This window comes from Eretmochelys imbricata, chromosome 5, assembly GCF_965152235.1.
Source record: "Eretmochelys imbricata isolate rEreImb1 chromosome 5, rEreImb1.hap1, whole genome shotgun sequence".
Classification (NCBI taxonomy): domain Eukaryota; kingdom Metazoa; phylum Chordata; order Testudines; family Cheloniidae; genus Eretmochelys; species Eretmochelys imbricata.
In genome coordinates this window covers 101,053,754-101,073,611 of record NC_135576.1, presented here as the reverse complement: position 1 = coordinate 101,073,611, position 19,858 = coordinate 101,053,754, and the positions used below count along the sequence as shown (strand labels likewise).

Here is a 19,858-nt window from a genome sequence, read left to right as displayed (position 1 = left end):
TGCCTTGATTTGCATAACAATACACTAACTCACACAGCAAAAGCTGCCCCACCTCCTAACGTGTAATTGGTATATACTACCGAAGGAATGGAATTCTGGCTTAACATTCATTGTCCTACTCCAGACCTCCGGGGTTAGTGGCTGGAACTAAAGGATACTGAAGTAAAGGGTTGTTGTTTTTTTAATGCAGAGGAGAACAATGCTGTATATGAGAGACCTGGAATATGCCTTTTTAAGAAAAAAAATGACCTCATTATTTAGTTTGCTATAATTTTCAAACCTTTGTATCTAACTCTTCATGCAAATTACTAACCAGTTATCTAAAATCTTAATCAAAATAACTATAAGAGAATGGAACCCTCTCAAACGTTTGTAAATTTTGAGACATAAAAATGAAAGGTAAAACTGCAAGCACAAAGGAAAACCAGCTCAAATACACTCTACATAACAACTAAGATTTAATCAAAATATGCATTTAATAATAAATTTAGTGGCACTGATTTTTTTTCAACCTAATTGTTTATTGTAGTAAAAACCTAATTCACCAACATCTCTTTGCTATTCTGTAGTATTTGTTATAACACTATCATTTTGTTTGGAAAAACAAAAACCAACAACATTATAAATTTCCTCTTCTCTGTTTGCGAAGTAAAAGCTTTCAAGAGTTAATCTAACGTGGAGTGTGGGGGAGAAGCACCAAGCATTATACACACATACAAACTTCTGATTAAAAATATGAAAAGGAATCCAAACTGAACTGTCCCCCAACCCTAGAGCTTGAGATAGTTGGAGAATACAAGTTTTCTCACTTGGGTTTTCTTCATTAAATAGTAAGCTTTTGCCTTTAAAACCCCACAGTGAATCTTCCGGGAGTTTTGCATAGGCCTCAAGTTTCTATCTGGCAACACACATCGGTGCTTCAAGCCACACACAGAAAAGACACAGGCACTAGCAAGCACATTTAGTAGAGCCATATTTTCCCTCCTCCCTTTCTGGAAAGTTTTAGACCCTATCGACAAGACCTAAAAATCCATTTTGCAGGAGCCAGCCCCATTTCCTTCTCTTACTTTACAGAGCAATGGCTGCAGTCAGAGCTTTCCCCTGCTGGGTTAAGAGACCTTTACCTTAATGAAGTGGCACCAAACAACAGATCTAGGCACGCACAAGGGGGTTTAGAAGCCAGATGCGCGGACTGAGAGCATGTTTCATGGCAAAGCTAGGCCTGTCTCTCCCCTTCTTCCCTCCGTCATCATGTCATGCTGATCAAACATGTCTGTGTGTGTGTGAGAGAGAGAGCGAGAGTCTGTATTTGGCGGCTGTGACTTCCTGATTCTCTGCTGCTGATCACACACACTGGGGGGGGGGAAATCCCCAGCCACCACTAAACCTCGCCTCTTCCTCTCTCCAAGCAGACACAGAGAAGCTAGTTCAAGCTGCCCTCCTTCTCCTGCTCGACTCACTCAAACGCACAGCGACCATGAACAAACTGCAACATTTGCTGCTAGCCCCCCCCCCTCCTTCACTTAATCGTCAACAGAAAACTTTTTTTTTTTTTTTGGTAACCAAAAAAAATCCCCCCTCCCATGGTGTAGCGAGGAGGCTCCCTTCTCCCCACCGAACACAAATGTATGCTAACATGAATGTGCACGCACAACGCCCCCCACCCCCAGCTCCCCCCAAAAATGACTGACACATTTTTCTGTGCATACCGGAAATAAAATGTTTTTTGCTTTGAAGGTGATTATAAAAATTGGAAGCGCATGTTATGCCACTCTCTGCTTCCTAGGCTGCTGCAAGGAGGGGGGCGGGGGGCTGCAGGAGAAGGGGGGGAAGAGAGAAGCTATTTTAGGAAGTGAATCGCGACACCTTTCAGCAGAAGAGGAGCGACTGACTAAAGCGTTGATGTTTTGTTTCTAATGGCATGGAGACCCTGCGACTAAACTATAAGGCAACAGGACCTGCAGCCGCAGCTCGTGAAGTCCCGGCCCCAATCTTCTTTTCTACCCGCTCTCCCGGGTGTGTGTGTGTGAGTAATGTTTGTGACAGTCAGCCAGGGAGATTATCCGGATCATGGCCTCCTTGGCTTTGCTGGTTAACGCTGCTACTCTAACAAGCATTCCCCCCCCCACACACACACACACAATCTTTTTCCTCCTCCACCCCACCCTCCGCCACGTCTATTTAAATATTTGCATTAAAAGAAAAGGAACCCCCCCCCCAGGCAACAAAGCCCCTGCAAAACACCTACAAACTGCAACGCTTGCCCTCTCCTTCCCCAGGGCAGGACACAGTGAACTTCAACATGCACCACTCAGCTGCAGCCGCCCTCGCCACATGCACCAAATCTAACCCTCCTGCCGCTGCCCGATCGGGGAAGGAGGGGGGGAAATCTCCCTTCCCCCACCCCTCTTTATAGCCACCACAACACAGCCAGAGCAGTCAATGGGGAGAGGAAGAGAAGACCAGCCTAGCCTACCGACCCCATCGCAGCCACTGAGCTGCTCCTGGGGGGGGCTGTTGCTTCTTGGGATCTATTTCTGTCTCTGCTGCTGCCTGCCCGGAGCCTTTTTAAACGCTCGCTTCAGCTGCACCACCAAAGGTTGCGAGAGCAGCTGATTACTGTTATTTATTGCTGCCTCGGTTCTCCAGTCGCCTCCTCTAAAATGCAATAGATTGCAAGCAACGTCCCCTGTCCCCTCCTCCGCCAGGCTCCCTCTCGGTGCAGCTGACTCCGAAGTCAGGAGCCGGGCTTGGGAAAGGTTTTAATGATTATTTCCGAATGATTTTGATCCAAAACTTACTTCTCTCCTCTGGGGGAAACGGGGGGGGGGGGGGTCGTGACTGGTCCCTGGGGGCGGTAGCGATGCTTTTTGTTGTTGTTTTTTAAGGGGGGGGGCGGAAGGTGGCTAGGTGCGTGCGTGTCATCAAATAATAACTCATTCTTTCCCAAGGAGCCTGACTAATGGTGCGGGTTCCGAGTGCGTGAGCAGGAGGCGGCGGGGGTGCAGGGGAGAAAGGGGGTCAGAGGGGAGTTATAAGTTATATTTACCTTGCTCCAGAAACGTGGCGCGCTGGAGGTCTCCCCTCTCCCTCTCTGAGTGACCCAGAGTACAGCACCGGAGAGAGAGGGACTAGATTATGAATATGACTTCATTGATGACAGCCATTCCCTCCTCTTCCTAAACTCCTGCCCCCTGACTCCTCCCCCTGCTTCCCCCAGCCCTGCACCACGGCTCAGGAAGCGGCGCTGCTACTGGCTCCGCTCGGAGCGAGCTCCCGCCTCGCCGGCAGAGAGGCCGATCGCATTGGTGGCTGGGGCCTGTCACTCAGCCTGCTGCCAGAGGCGGAGGAGATGTACAAGAATGTGGGGAGAGAGGGAGAGGGAGCGATGCGTGCGTGTGTCTATAAATGTGCATGCTACAGCCCCCCTCTGGTTGTGCCCGTTTCAATAAGGGGTGCAGGGGCAGGCCGGGTTTCCTGCACCGTTCCCCTTCGCTTGGTCTGTGGGCATCTGTTTGGGTTGGAGCAGAAAAGCCTGACGGGCTCCAGTGTGAGAGACAGGGACTGTGTAGTAGGAATCGCGATGATAGTAGTTTGGGGGTAGGTGAAGAAGGTGCTGGAATTTAACTGTGCCTGCCAGTGCACGCCTGCAGAGAGGGGGGGGGGGGAGGTGAGGGTTGGGAGGAGAGATCTGACGGCTATTTGTTGTACCTGGGGTTTGTTTGTTGTTAAAGGGCACCGCCAGGCATTGTCATGCATGCTGAAACTTTTTATTCCCTTCCTAATCTGTGATCATAGACCTTCCTTTTGTGAAAAGGGGAAGGCTGCAGAGAACATTCCAGCTAAATCTGTCTGTCAATCAGTTGGGCTTTCAACTTCCAAATGCCTGTTAATGAAGATGTAGCACCAGCCGCGATATACTATTCTTTACTAAATATTCCTTCAAGATGACATGGGGGTTGTTTTGTCATTGGTCTGGAAAAAGCTATTAAACTGTTCATCAGATGTAATCTGCATGTAAAAAGGCTGCAACTGTGCTAGGAGGGAAGTTGGGGGTGGATCTGGTTTTTAGAGACAGGAAGAGTAAATTGTGTAGTTCTGTTAACTCCCCTCTCTCTGTCTGCCTTTCACCCTTAAAACTTGCAATACTTGCTCCCTTATATGCTGGTGAGATAACTTAATTATGTAGGTGGTGTTTCCCCTTCCCCACACTTACCTGGTCCGCAGTCTAATGCAAACCTACAAATCTATCACAGGTTTCAGAGTAACAGCCGTGTTAGTCTGTATTCGCAAAAAGAAAAGGAGTACTTGTGGCACCTTAGAGACTAACCAATTTATTTGAGAATAAGCTTTCGTGAGCTACAGCTCACTTCATCGGATGCATACTGTGGAAACTGCAGAAGACATTATATACACAAAAAGAAAAGGAGTACTTGTGGCACCTTAGAGACCAACCAATCTATTTGAGCATGAGCCTTCGTGAGCTACAGCTCACTTCATCAGTGATGAAGTGAGCTGTAGCTCACGAAGGCTCATGCTCAAATAGATTGGTTGGTCTCTAAGGTGCCACAAGTACTCCTTTTCTTTTTGCGAATACAGACTAACACGGCTGTTACTCTGAAACCTGTCATATACACAGAGACCATGAAACAATGCCTCCTCCCACCCCACTCTCCTGCTGGTAATAGCTTATCTAAAGTGATCACTCTCCTTACAATGTGTATGATAATCAAGTTGGGCCATTTCCAGCACAAATCCAGGTTTTCTCAACCTCCGTCCCCCCCCCCACAAACTCACTCTCCTGCTGCTAATAATCACATTCACCAATGTGATATATGCCACCATGTGCCAGCAATGCCCCTCTGCCATGTACATTGGTCAAACTGGACAGTCTCTACGTAAAAGAATAAATGGACACAAATCAGATGTCAAGAATTATAACATTCATAAACCAGTCGGAGAACACTTCAATCTCTCTGGTCACGCAATTACAGACATGAAGGTCGCTATCTTACAACAAAAAAACTTCAAATCCAGACTCCAGCGAGAAACTGCTGAATTGGAATTCATTTGCAAATTGGATACTATTAATTCAGGCTTAAATAGAGACTGGGAGTGGCTAAGTCATTATGCAAGGTAGCGTATTTCCCCTTGTTTTTTCCTACCCCCCCCCCCCCGACGTTCTGGTTAAACTTGGATTTATGCTGGAAATGGCCCACCTTGATAATCATACACATTGTAAGGAGAGTGGTCAGTTTGGATGCCAGCAGGAGAGTGAGTTTGTGTGTGGCTGGGTGGGGGGGTGAGAAAACCTGGATTTGTGCTGGAAATGGCCCAGCTTGATTATCATGCACATTGTAGGGAGAATGGTCACTTTGGATAAGCTATTACCAGCAGGAGAGTGAGTTTGTGTGTGTGTGTTTTTTTGGGGGGAGTGGTGAGAAAACCTGGATTTGTGCTGGAAATGGCCCACCTTGATTTTCATACACATTGTAAGGAGCGTGGTCACTTTGGATAAGCTATTACCAGCAGGAGAGTGAGTTTGTGTGTGTGGTTTTTGAAAAGGGGGTGGGGTGGTGAGAAAACCTGGATTTGTGCTGGAAATGGCCCACCTTGATTATCATACACATTGTAAAGAGAGTGGTCACTTTGGATGGTCTATTACCAGCAGGAGAGTGAGTTTGTGTGCGGGGGGGACGGAGGGTGAGAAAACCTGGATTTGCGCTGGAAATGGCCCAACTTGATTATCATACACATTGTAAGGAGAGTGATCACTTTAGATAAGCTATTACCAGCAGGAGAGTGGGATGGGAGGAGGTATTGTTTCATGGTCTCTGTGTATATAATGTCTTCTGCAGTTTCCACAGTATGCATCCGATGAAGTGAGCTGTAGCTCACAAAAGCTTATGCTCAAATAAATTGGTTAGTCTCTAAGGTGCCACAAGTACTCCTTTTCTTTTTGCGAAATCTATCACAATATTTCTAGAGAAAATATCTGTTTTTATGCAGTGTTAGTAGTGAATACATGAAAAGGTTGTTTGTTTGTTAAATTTTTGGGCCTGTTATTATAAACCCTGACTAATGTGGATGCTTGACCCTTAAAATTAAAGCAATTTGATGATATTAAAAGTCTGATGTATTCCTTATTTTGTAATGTAATAGTCTGAATTAGGCATTCCAAGTGCAGTTCAACTGTTTGGTTGGGGACTTTATTTTCTGCCCTGAAGTAAAATCTTATATTAAGAGAAATTTCACAATTAAAATTACTGACTATATAATTGAGCAATGGTGTTTGAAATGCAGGTCCTTTATTGGTCTTAGTGATCAGCTGTAGTAGTTAAGAACCTGAAACAATGGGACTGTACCACGTGCTCCATATGGATTAAGTGACAGGTATTGTTTACATGGGTGGACTTTTGCTGGTAGTATTCAGATCAGTACTGGCCTGCCTGATTATAATGCTGGGTATACAATGCTAATTATCGCTGATTCTGTGGTTTTTTCCAAGATCTTATTACTTGATCATTAACTTCAGCTCCTTAGCTGTTCATGAGTATCAAAATGATAAAAGATAACTGCACCAAAGAGAATCAGTATTAAGCCTCAAATAGCCAATAAAAAAGTTGTTCCTCAGAAGAGGAAGCTGGTATTGTCATAAGCTTCAACATTGCCTATACAGAAAAGACTTATTTGGGAACAAAATTAGTGAAATGGTAGTGCACAATGCAAATGTGAAGCTGTAAGTAGATAGGGGAAAAGCAAGGATAAAATATTCAATAAATGTACATGTTAACTTTATTTTAATCTAATTAAAATGGGACATCAAAATCTTTGCTTTGTGTCTCTGACCATGATTTACAATCCAGCATTTTAGAGATAAGAAAATTAACACCCTTGTGAGGAGGAGAACACCACAAATGCAGTGGACTGGTGTTTTGTTTCTGCCCTTTATCTCTGCAGAGGAGAAAACAAGTCTTGCCTGGGGGGAAGCTCACATACAAGACAGCTCACCTGCATTGGCCTTGAACTCAGGAGAAATCAAAACAAATGGTCGTTCTTTTCAGTAAAAAAGATACAAAGAGGGCAAATAATATTAAATTAATCTTCCAGGCACAATAAAATGTTCAACTGATGTTAGGGGTAAATGCACTGATTACTTTTGTTTGTGAGAATTCATACAGCAGAAGATTTTATTTGAGACTATGGGGACTCCCGTATGTTGGATGGATATCTGATACCATACTAACATGGGGAGAATTAAAAGAATTCTTCTGCCGATTCGGCCTCAAAGAATTCTTTCACAACAGTGATGACACCACTCACAATTACCATGTCTCCACCAATAGTCATAAGAGAAAAGAGTCATCTGACTGGACACCCCACAGGAGACAAAACTACACTTGCGATCCTTACATTGGTTGCCCCAAGAAAAAAATTGACTGTGAAATCCTTAACGAACATCACATCCACAACAACCTCTCCACTGGTGAGAAAATAGCTATACAGTGCCTGAAATCCAACCACCAGACAGTGATCAAACCAGTGGACAGGGGGGCGCCATCACAGTCCTTAACCACGGTGTCTACATTGACGAGGCCAACTGACAATTCTCTGACACCATCTACTACAAAGAACTCAAACAAGACCCCACACCACAATTTATCCAGAAATTTAAGAATATCATCAAATACTCTCACAACCAACTCCAAGAGAAACTACACCCTCATCCTCCACAAACCCACCCTATGATGCCAGGGACCTTCTACATGCTTCCCAAAATATACAAACACAGTAACTCAAGCAAAGCCGTCATATCTTGTCATGGTACTCTTACCAAGGGAATGTAGGGAGCCGTAGAAACCATCCTCAGACCACTCACCAAACAAAGGGCTAGCTTTCTCCAGGACGCTACCAACTTCCTCCAGAAACTGCAACATTAAAAACCTCCTTCAAAACACTATGCTTGCCACCATGGATGTCACCTCCCTAAATACCATCATCCCTCACAATGTCTGCATCGCTGCTTGCCTCAAATATTTACAAGATAATGGACAACACACAGACATCCATCCCAAACACATTGCCAAGCTTGTCCATTTTGTCCTCACCCGTAACAGTTTTACATTCAACAACAAACACTTTGTCCAAACCATGGGAGCAGCTATGAGTATGAGGATGACTCCCTAAGATGCCAACCTCTTTATGGCCACCTTGAAGAAGAATGTAATACATCATTAAACCAATGATATACCCAAGATACATCAATGATATTTTCATCCTCTGGAAAGATGACTTAAACGCCTTCACAGATTTCCATCACAACTTCAACAACCACCATCCATCCATTAAACTCTCTCTAGAACATTCCCACACAAGCATCAACTTAGTGGACACCACAATCAACTTCAGCAATGGAACTCTACAGACAACTTTATACAAAAAACCTACAGATCACCACACCTACCTACACAGATCCAGTAACCACTCCAAATACACCAAGACATTGGTTATCAACAGCCAGGCTCTGATATCATGGAATATGCTCCAAGGAGAAAGGCTGGGATCTATACCTTAACACACCTAAAACCACCTTCACCAAACAAGGACACTCCACCTGAAAAATAGATGGCATCTTGGAATGGGCCACCTACACATCCCGAGAGAACCTGCTTCAATACAGAAATAACCCCCCCTCAACCACTGACCACTAGTTGTTACCTGCCACCCTCTGCTGGAACCCATACAGGCTATCACCAGAAATTACAACCCATATATGACGGGGACCACCTCCTGAAAGAAATCTTTCCTGAACCTTCAAACAACCCCCCAACCTATCCAAGTTCATCATCAGAAGCAAACTCCACACAGACTAGGACCCAACAACTCAAAGCAGCACCAGACCCTGCCAGAACAACAGATGAAAAACCTGTAGACATATTTCCACTGCTGTGATCAGCACCTCCCTCGCGCAACACACCTTTCAAGATCCATGAGTCCTACATATGCCTCTCACAGCATGTGCTGAATCTCATCCGGTATGGATGGCCCAACAACAACCATGTATGTGAAACTAGACAATCACTACATTCTCAAATGAACTCAAACAGAAAAATAAGACAGAAACACCACATCACCTGTGGGTGAACACTTTTAACAAAGCGATCACTCTATATCTGACCTCTCCGTCCTCATCCTCAAAGGAAACCTTCACAACACCTTCAAAAGATGAGCCTGGGAGCTCAAATTCATAACTGTGCTAGACACTAAAAATCATGGACTAATTAGAGACACTGGATTTATGGCTTATTACAACAATAACCAACTAACTTCCCCCTGCGGCCCCAATTTCTCCTCCCCCCACCACCAGCACTCGATCCACCCCAGGACTAGAGAGGTGTTAACAGGCCACTTCACCTTGAATGGTCCCTTGAAATACATGTTAACTATTTACGCTAAACAATCTGTTCCATCTTGTATTTAGTTGAGACACTCCTAGTACATTTCCCACACCTGACGAAGAGCTCTGTGTAACTCATAAGCTCGTCTCTCATCTACAGAAGATGGTCCAATTTCAACATCGCCAATGGCAATCCGTCAGTTGGGAGAGAAAGTCCCTGCTTGTAGCTTTCTGAACAGTCCTGAGTTTTTAAAGATACAAGCGTCAGGCACCTTCCCTGACCAGGCAAGATTAACATCAGTGAAGCATCCCCGGTGACCCACCAGTGTTTGCACAACCAGATAGAGAAGTAGCCATTTCTGTTGATACTCTAGGGCAAGGTGGTCTTGTGTCAAAATAGGTGCATGCATGGCATCTGTTGCTCCACTGCAGTTTGGGAACCCCATTTCCGCAAATCAATCCACTATGTCCTGCATATGACCGAGAGTCACAGTCCTGTGTAGCAGGAGATGATTACCCTGCATACTTGCATGACAACAGTGGATTTTTCAACTCCAAAATTATTTCCCACTGACCAATAGCAATTCAGCATTGCAAGTTTCCACAGTGTGATTGCCACTTGCTTCTCACTGTCAGTACTGCTCTCACTCTGGTGTCCCTGTGCTGGAGGGCTGGGGAAGCTTAGCACACAGATCCAGGAATGTGGCCTTTCATATCCAAAAGATCTGTAGCCACTGTTCATCGTCCCAAACCTGCTTTACGATGCAATCCCACCAGTCAGTGTTTGTTTCTTGGGCCCAGAAGTGGCATTCCACCATCTGCAACTGCTTAATGAATGTCAGTGACAACACTGAATTGGTTTTTGCTATGTCCTACAGCAATCTGTCCACCACAAAATAATCATGTCCCCCACTACTGCGGTTCTTTCTGCAGCTCTGCAAATGTGTCCTGTGCTTGCTACGCTCAATAGTGCAGAGCTGAGCAGGTTCCATGAGTCTGTCAGAGATGGCAGACAGCAAGGGAGGCTGTGTAGATTCATGGGATTTTTTAAAAAGGTATGAAAATTATGGGACATGGATGACATTATGAGATGGAGAAAGTTGCATGATGGGAACTTGACCCCTTGCTCCTCGTCAACCCTGTGTGATTTTTTTCTGCCCCACCATGCATTGCCAAAACTTACCAAAAGACAGTGCACTAGACAGTTGCACGCTGGGATACCTACCCATGGTGCACTGCACTGTATATTGACACAAAAACTCCTGGTGAGTATGTGCAACACCAACGCAAGGAGCCAAGCGTGCATGTGCACAAATGATATACTAACTGTAGTGGCTTTATGCTGATGTAACTTGTGGCGGCTAACGTTTGTATTGTTGACGTGGCCTAACACTGTGCTCCCTGGGAATAAGAAGGAACAAGCAAAACTGAGGGCTGGTCTACACACAACCTGGCACCAAAATACGTAAATCTGTTTTAATTCACACTTTTTGTCATTTTCTTGCAAGTCTGTGTATGGATACTCTTATTTCTGATTAAAAATAACTGAAAGAACCAAAGGCATGAATTAAAATTGACTTAGTTATTTCAGTGTAAGTTTGTGTGTCGGCAAACCCCAATCAGGAGAGCTTAAAATTTGGCCTATGGAAATGGAGGAGAGTTCTGATTGTAGATTGCTGTCTTAAAGACTGAAGTTTATAATCACTGAGGTAAAAAAGCCATGAAAAATTTACGACACAGTCAACTTCAGAGGTACTGTCTGCCTACAACTTGCTTTTCATGCCCTGTAAATTGCTTACAAGTAACATTATTTTTTTTTCAAGTGGAACATCAGTTATAGAGGAAAGAGTCTCTTGTCACCCCAAGAGATTATTGTAATGGAAGTGGTAAACCTATTAAAAACAGTGAATTTAGAGCCTCTGTAAACTGGTGCAATGCCATTGACTTTAATGTAGAGATGGTCAGAATTTCTTTTTCCAATGAAAATTTTGACTTCTAGGTTAAAAATAAAAACCTGAAATGTTTTGGCCAAAACCTGAAATAGTTAAATTCCAAAATGCCACTATGGTACCTCATGGGAGTAAAAATTTAGGTGCCTCATACTCCCATTCTGCTTTATAGGCTGAGCTTTCTGGTTGAGCAGTATCTCTAGCGATGCATCTTTTGGTGAGGTGAATCAGTGCATTATGGGATTCAGCCATAGTGCATCATAGGAGATGAAGTGAAGTTCCATAGAGGAAAATGAGGACATGAGGCAACCAAACTACAACTCCCATGAGGCACTGAGATGGCATGTCTAATTCATGTTTGGGTTCTGATAAAAAAAACTGTTTTTTTTTCTTGAAAAGCAGCTATTTCTCATAAAATATTTAATTTAGTCAAAAACCTAATTTTCCATTGAAAAATAATTTCAATGGAAAATTTTCAGCCAGCCCCACTCTAACAAAGTTACACATATTTGCATCAGGCTTGAATTTTGCTTTATTGCCAAAATCATCCCTAGTGTAATTCTTTGGCCCAATGATCTGGGAGGAGCATTAATTCATTTTTTGCTGTGAGTTACCAAATGACATTTTGGTATCCAGCTGGCACCCAGTTATCATTTGTTACATTTTTACTGAGTTCTACTTTTTTCTAATTATAATTAGGTAATTCCACTCTCCCGCTACTCTCCAGACTTAATGAGCAGATCTCAAAAACAGCTATTACCAGCAGGACAGTGGGGTGGGAGGAGGTATTTTTTCATATTCTCTGTGTGTATATAAAGTCTGCTGCAGTTTCCACGGTATGCATCCGATGAAGTGAGCTGTAGCTCACGAAAGCTCATGCTCAAATAAATTGGTTAGTCTCTAAGGTGCCACACATACTCCTTTTCTTTTTGCGAATACAGACTAACACGGCTGTTACTCTAAAAACAGTTAAAGTGCCAGACAGCTATAAGCTAAAACTTAATTCAGAAAACTTCTATCTCGCTGAAACCAATGCATGATAGGAAGAAAAGGTGAAAGCACTTCTTACTAGGCGGGGTAAACACAATTATTCTTCATCTACACCGGCAATTCTTGGGCAATCTCCCACCATTGTTCTAGCACTTATGCAGGCAGCAGTAGGAGTTCTAATGTGTCAGGCCACAAACCTTTCAATCACTGTGTCTTCTAACACCCGCTCGGAGCAGTGTTAGCAGGAACAGCACTAAAAATGCTAGTGCTTGGTTAACACTAGCGCTCCCACCGTTGCTAGCACAATTGGAGCTGCACGGATTGTACTGCAACAATGGAAGATTTTAAAATTGCCAGTGTACACAGTTTGCACATAGGGCAGAAAAAGGGCACGACTGTTGGATTGGGAGGGAAGAGAAAACAATGAATTCTTATTGTATACCTTCAATGGATATGATGATTAACCATGCACAAGGCAAAGATGAAACCCTGAAGGCCTAGTCTTCCCCTGAGTTAAACCTGAATTCAGTGGGGCCCAACCAGTGAAGGGAGAATCAGGCCAGTAATGTTTGAATTAAATAAATCAATGTGCAATTCAGAATTATGAAATGAGATGGACTTACTTGCATGAAGTGCCTATTGTGGGCTTTGGAAAGGGTGACAGGCAGCTTAAATCTGCATAGATCAAAGTTACACATGAGCTGGCCTCCTGATATGTGGCAGTTTTGTGACTGTCCTGCACATCAGGGTGACATTCAAACAAATACACAACATAGAAAAGTGAGATGGATTGCTACACACTGAATGCATAGAATGTGCCATATACTGCACCTTTGTTTTGCATACATTTCACCCTTCTTCCAGACTGCCTTTGGGAGTCATGTGCTATGCATGTTTGCTCATCTAGGTTTAATGGCTGGGTTTTCAGCACTTGCTTTTGTCCTTGCATAGTTTCTTATCTGTATGTGTTTTTCTCCACATTGTGCCTTCTTCCAGTTTTCAAGTATGAATCCATTTACACAGTCAGATCTGTACCTTCATCAACATTGCCCATGTCAGTGTTACTGATATTACATATTTCTGATGGTAGCTCCCAAAGTAGAACTAGTATTATTTAATAACTAATGTTCAGCTTATTAGCAGTCTAACGCTTGTCATTCACGTAAGAATCTGAGCCCAAAAAGAATATTGTTTCTAGTTCTGAGACATACAACTACATTTATCCCAGGTATAAACCTGCTTAAACCAATAGATTTAAACTAGAAATTGATTTGGCCCATAATATATAACCTTTAACCAGGATGGCTCAGTAATTATTAGTTAACACAGGTCTTACAAACAGTGTGTGATGCTGGTCCTCTCAAACAATAATCAGTTGCCAATGCAGAAATGAAATGCATACCTGCTAAGTGTGTATTTTCTCCTATTTAGTCCACAGCACCAAAGGATGGGACATCCTCCCACTGGGAACCTGAAAACAACAACACTACAGGGAGAAAAATTACTGCAGATCCTGCTGACTGGAGAGAAGAGGGTAAGATAAAGATATCTTTGTGTGTATACCTTATCATGTTGGGAGACCATCATATTCTACAACGACAGGCATGCTATAACCTAGATCGATAAGTGGTAACTACAAAGAAACCTATCAATAGGACAGGGCATTTCCAACCTTCTTCCCAAGAATTTCTTGAGCCAACAGTAGGATTTGTTTACCATCTTCCAACCTCGCCATCTTTTTTCAAAGAGGACAGCACAATAAATCAAAGATAGGCCAAAAACTGTGTTTGGAAGATTGATTGGCACATTCTCTCCAAACCAGCTCAAGAAAAATGTTTTATGTTAAGAGGCAGAGTTTGCTTACCCCCACATAATATAAATCTATTATCTATTAGATTTATATCAGCATTGAACTTTAGAGGAGTTACACTGGTTTAACTATGGGCTAGTCTTCACTGGCAATGTTAAAGCACTGCTGCAGCTTCAATAAAATTTGAATATTACCCTACTTTACCTCATTATGGGTTTTGTGTTGATTGATTAGTGCATGGACTTTTTCTTCTTTTCTATGTAGAATGTCTTGGGGCAAGGACTGGTTCTTCCTCTACTCTCTTGTACGGTGACACGCATACTGATTGTGCTCAATAAATAAAAATATTTGTGAATTGCTACATAAATGCAAGGTATTATAATCTTTAGCAGTTAGCCCCTGGAGTGTAAGCCATTATTCTGTGTTTGAATCTAAGCATTAAAATGGCGAGGGGAGGACAAGCATTGATCAGATTCTGTGTCTTTACTCAAAGTAAAAGCTATTCAGACTACTAAGGGAAAAGGAGAAGTTTTGAAACTTGTATAGACATTCAGAAGCCTGTACAGACCAGTAGAAGACCAAAATGAATGGCAGAAACTGGTGGAAAATAGTGGAAACTGAGGATGTAGAAGGAGAAAGAAAGAAAGAAGTTCTGTATTACATGGCACATCTGAGGAATGTTCTTGTGTATTGTTTATTCTAACAAATATATATATGGGAAAGGATGGTGTTGTGATGAAGGCATGGAAATGGGAGATGTGGATTCTACTGCCAGCTTTGACACAGACCTCCTGTGAGAAGTTACTAAACTCTTCTCCACCTCAGTAGAACGGGAATGGTATTCCTCTGTGTCACAGCTTTGCTAAGTTGTAAATCTTTCCAGAGTGTAAAGCACGTTGTGAGCTTATCATGTTCAAAATATTGGCTCTTGATCCACCTGTTTCATATAGCGGAATATACAAGATGTCCAAATGTAGAAGTCTACAACCTTTTTGCTCCCCATATTGGTAAATTTCCTATCACAAATATGGAAGACATGAATATGTGACCTAATGCACTTTTTTGGAATATAGCAGAATACTGTCAGAGCAACAGTTTAATACAAAAACTGCTCTTAGTGTTGCAGGCACATGGATTATTACACTTTGTGGAGCTGAAAGAGCAGAATCAGGTCCTTAGTTTGTACAGCCTTGAAATAACTCACTTCTAATTCAAAAAAAAACAGAGCAAGATGGAGCTAGAAAACTACAGGTGTTTTAAAATGGTTCTGTTAGAAACTATCGGGATTAAAATGAGTGCTCTGCTAAGAGTGGAAAGGATTTTCTTGCTTTTCCTAGTTTGTGAGAGGTAGATATTGTTAGGGAAAAACCTCTTACATTTGAGAATGTTACTGATTCCTGGAAATGCCTGACTCTAAGATTCCTGGTTCAGATGGCTTCAGTGAAGATTTTAGTCTGAGTTATGTGTAGAATAGACTGCCAAGGGCAGCAGCAAAGAAATGAAGCTATGATTCTATTCAAAAACAGGCCAGAAAACAGGATCTGGGAAATATACATTGTAAGTTTGTTACACAATGCAGTTGTGGTCCTCAAGTTTTTAAAAGATCATTCAAGTATTGGGAGAGAATTTAGAAAAGGGCAACACCATTCCTGTGGGGTATGAAGGGGAGATGACACAGTGTCTTAATTATAACATGCAAATATCTAAGGGGTGGGGGTGTTATACAAAGACCCTGGAATTAATTTGTTTAGGTTTAAAGATAAGAGCATGACTCATTGCCATGAACTAAAATAGACTAAGAACAGATTGTGGTTAGATATTGGAAAGGGCTGTGTCAACTAGAGATTTAAATATAGTGGTGCCTGCTAACATCAATAAAAATAAGAGAAGGATAGATTTAAAAAAAAAATATTTATTTGTTTAGGAAGTATTCATTAACAGGTTTACAAATCCTAGCCATGTAAATATCAGATACAAAACGATAATAATTTCAACAATGAGCTTTTGTTTAAAGAGACATACAGTAAGATATTCATCAGAACTCTGCATATCAGGATGTTACAATATTGCAGAGTGAGCATCATTACAACACCTATCTATAGTTTCTAGTGATTTTATTAAACCAAGATAAATCTCTGACAACACATTTAACACACCAGGCATGTCTATCAAATGTTAATATTCAAAAAAATTGGACAGGTGCGCTGTTTTCTTTTTTCCTTCTTTCTTTTTTTCCCAGATGAATGTGCTTCATCTGAGTATTGAATAAATGGTAACCAAATGTCTGTGTATCCATTTGTCCTCTATTTTGCTGAATAGGTAATCAGTGCATTAATTTTTCTGTAACAACCTCCCCCGATATTTTTGTAATAATTCCTTAGATAGATGTACTTTTAGAAACATCATTTCTGTATACAGTGTTCAAATGTGCCATGAGGCAGTTCATGGACAGTAATGTAAATTCATTGTTTCATTTACTATTGTATATATACACATATAAATATATATTAACCTCACAGCAAATAATAGCTTAGTGCAAGTTGATAACTTAATTGGTTAATAACACAGGGAAAGCATCCTGATTGGTTAATTATTACATCACACAGTACTTTAATATCCTGTGCTACAAAGAGCCATAGGAGACACATTAAATAGCCACTTGCAGCTCAGATAACTTCTTTCTACAACTCTTCCATAACTTGCCTTATATATCTCGTTAAATATAAAGGTCCAGAATTATGTCACCTACATACACTAGTCTTCACTTTAAACATTGACACTGAAATGCTGGTCAAGGTCATGGGTGCTACCGTAGATACAATATGTTACCCTGTCAATTGTTCAGCAAGAAGAAATAGAGCTGATAAATGTCCATCTCTATTGTATCAATGGTCCAGATGCAGAAGTGGAAGTGCTAAACATGTACTGGTTAAACCCACAAGTTACGTTTTCAAGGGTGTAATTTTAAGTGGGACAAGGTGGAACAGAGCTTGCAAATATAACCCAGGTACAATACAAGTCCTAACCACCAAGGGGAAGGGGGCAGAAAAATGGGATTAGCAGGCTAGAAATTTTGCACAAACCAGTTTGCACAGTGTAGTAAGGAAGCTGATCACAAGCCCAGCAGAAAATGCTTGTGACAGGCAGGAAGATAAACTCAGAGGAATCAAGACAGAAAGAGAAAAGGGAATCCTGACAACTGCTGAAGTCACTACCAGCAGGAACCCCATAGAGAATCACACAGAGCAACACAGACACATGGGATAGATACTATATAGAAGAGAGGGCATCAAATATGTTGTTGCCATTGAAAATACATTATATAACTGAATCATTTTCATGTTAAATACACAGACTCCACTGAAAAAGATACATTAATCATGGGACAAACCCTGAGTTCTTCACTCTGGCCCTTATCCTGCAAGCTTATCTGCACGGGCAGACCCTCACATACACAGCTCCAGTGAATTCAATGTGGTGGGGAGGAGTCTGCTCACATGTATCAGTTTCCTGGTTCCCTCTGTACTGCACTCAGTCCTTAAATCATGCAAGCCCCCACTTAGGCCAATGGCCTGGTTTGTACTTGCTCAGAGCCGGGGGGAAGACAGGTCTAAAAGAGGCAGATACCCCAACAGTATACACAGATACATTTTCACCACTACTGTATTTTCTGCTGTTTACTGCTAGAAGCAGCTGCGGTGCAGAGCTGGGTAGGTACCACATACCTTTTTCCTCCCCAGCTCCAGAGTCTAGCAAACCTGTGGGAAAAGGTAGTGATGGAGCCATACTGAGAAAGAATGGCACTGTAGATTGTTCCCCACTCAACACACCTCAGATACCCACAATTTCTCTCTCCTTTGCCTGAAGTCCCACCACCATTTTGATCTTTCCTCAAACATACAGTTAGTGTCATTCAGTGTGTCTGTTTGGTTTGGTGCCACCACTTAGGTCTGCTGGCTGAGGTCTCTTGCTCCAGGCAAGGAGAGCTGGACCTGGAGGTGACCTGCCTGATGTTGCATGACCTGGGCTCAGGATATCTAAAAGTTTGACTAAAGCTCTGGTTTGAAGACTATGGTCAACAATTTGACTCCTCTGGCACAATGAATGTTTCTACAGCAAGGATAGCACTCATCAGTAGACAAGACAGAAGTTTCCTGAGGGGTGGTCTGAGACAGTGAGACAGTCCCACAGGAATGAAGGACAATCATAAACTTCATCACCTTCTTCTTCAAGTGGAAGGTGCATTTTATTGGATCTTGCCTTCTATAACATAAATGCATAATAGGTATATTTTAAAAAACAACTGTCCTCCCTCCAAAAAAAATCCTCAACCAAACCAAACAAAACCTCCGAACAAAAATAGCCTACCAAAACAAGCCACTCCACCGCACACAATTTTCACTGTAATGAAAGGATGAGAGAACAAACAACATATGACAGATGTTAGTCATGTTAATGCACTACTGGAAGGTGCTCAGATACTAGTTATGAGCACAGTCCAAGAACCTATATAGGATACAACAGAATCTGGCCTAGGTGCCATGACAAGTAAGAATAGTTCTGCATTTCGGTTCAGGTCCTAGCGCTGGCCTTCTTTCACACATTTCTAGGACTAGTGTGGCCAGGTTGACACAAGAAGGTGAAATTTGCCACTTCCATTAAAGGTAAATGTAGTCCCTAAGTGTTTCTATGTGTATATAGTATGTGAAGAGTAATCATTTGTATTTACAAAGTGCCATTCAACCAAGGCACTCAAAGTGCTTTATATCATTAATTAAACCCACAAATCCCTGTGAGGTTGATGGGTATTATCCCAATTTTAAAGGCACAGAGAGGTTAAGGAAAGTGTTAAGGAAACAGGTATAGAACCCAGAAGTCCATTCTAAATCCTGTGTTCTAACCACTAGAGACACCAGATCTTTGTTGATATCTTCCTGGCAAATGTCTTCTTGGCAACTGTCATAATTGCATGAAATGTGTTGCTATTGGGGGAGGGTGTTTTTATGCCAGATGGTAGTAGAGTGTTCCACAATATAGCCACTTTGAACAAACGAAGTAACAGAAATTATGACATGTATGTTTTACATATTGATTTTCCTCACTTGCACTGTTCAGGGTAGAGTTAGCAAAAACTTTCTGCATCTGTTAAAAGGGATATCTTCAAGACATTTAATCGATAGATCAAAGCTGTTTCCCATTGTTAAGAATGAATTTGTGTTTTTAAATTCTGTTGATGTCACTCATCTATTTCCATTTTAGTAAGGTATTCTTCTGTTTCAAACCTCCCAGGACTGAATAATGAAAATAAATGAGTTCTGTTTTTAAGCTATCCTGCAAACACCTTGTTGAATAACTTCACACATGTATGTTAAGTGTTTGATGATGGCCTTTAGATTCAAAATATAAACAATAATATTATGAATGTTATTTAGATCATTAGGTACATAACAGCTTTGTTTATGGATAGAACCTATATCAAGACTGGTTTATAAGTAACTGAAGGAGGAAGCTCATTTTTACAACTAAAATACTGTACAACCAACTACTTTAAAGGTATGTCGAACTAAGAGACAATTTCCTTTTAAATCACATGGAAATTGTTACGTACCTTCCAGCTGCATTAATTTTTACATTAAAAAGTTCCAATAGGCCCACCTCCAAAGTAGCTATGGCTGCAGTGTCAGTTTGTGCCCATTTGGCATGGCAGCTGAA

The 19,858-nt window shown here is 41.9% G+C and overlaps 1 protein-coding gene across 5 annotated transcripts in view; it reads right to left on the bottom strand.

Annotated features, from left to right (window-relative positions):
- The window catches only part of SMARCA2 (SWI/SNF related BAF chromatin remodeling complex subunit ATPase 2), a 185,870-nt gene extending 182,688 nt beyond the window's left edge, over positions 1-3,182 (bottom strand). For 2 of the 5 annotated variants that reach the window (XM_077817613.1, XM_077817615.1), the window contains exon 1: positions 3,050-3,182. The gene's annotated coding sequence lies outside the window, so the exon portion shown is untranslated. Of the gene's footprint in view, positions 1-1,124; positions 1,268-3,049 lie in introns of those variants that run through there. The other 3 variants (XM_077817618.1, XM_077817614.1, XM_077817616.1) reach the window with 3 other exon arrangements.
- Between the last annotated feature and the right edge of the window lie 16,676 nt (positions 3,183-19,858).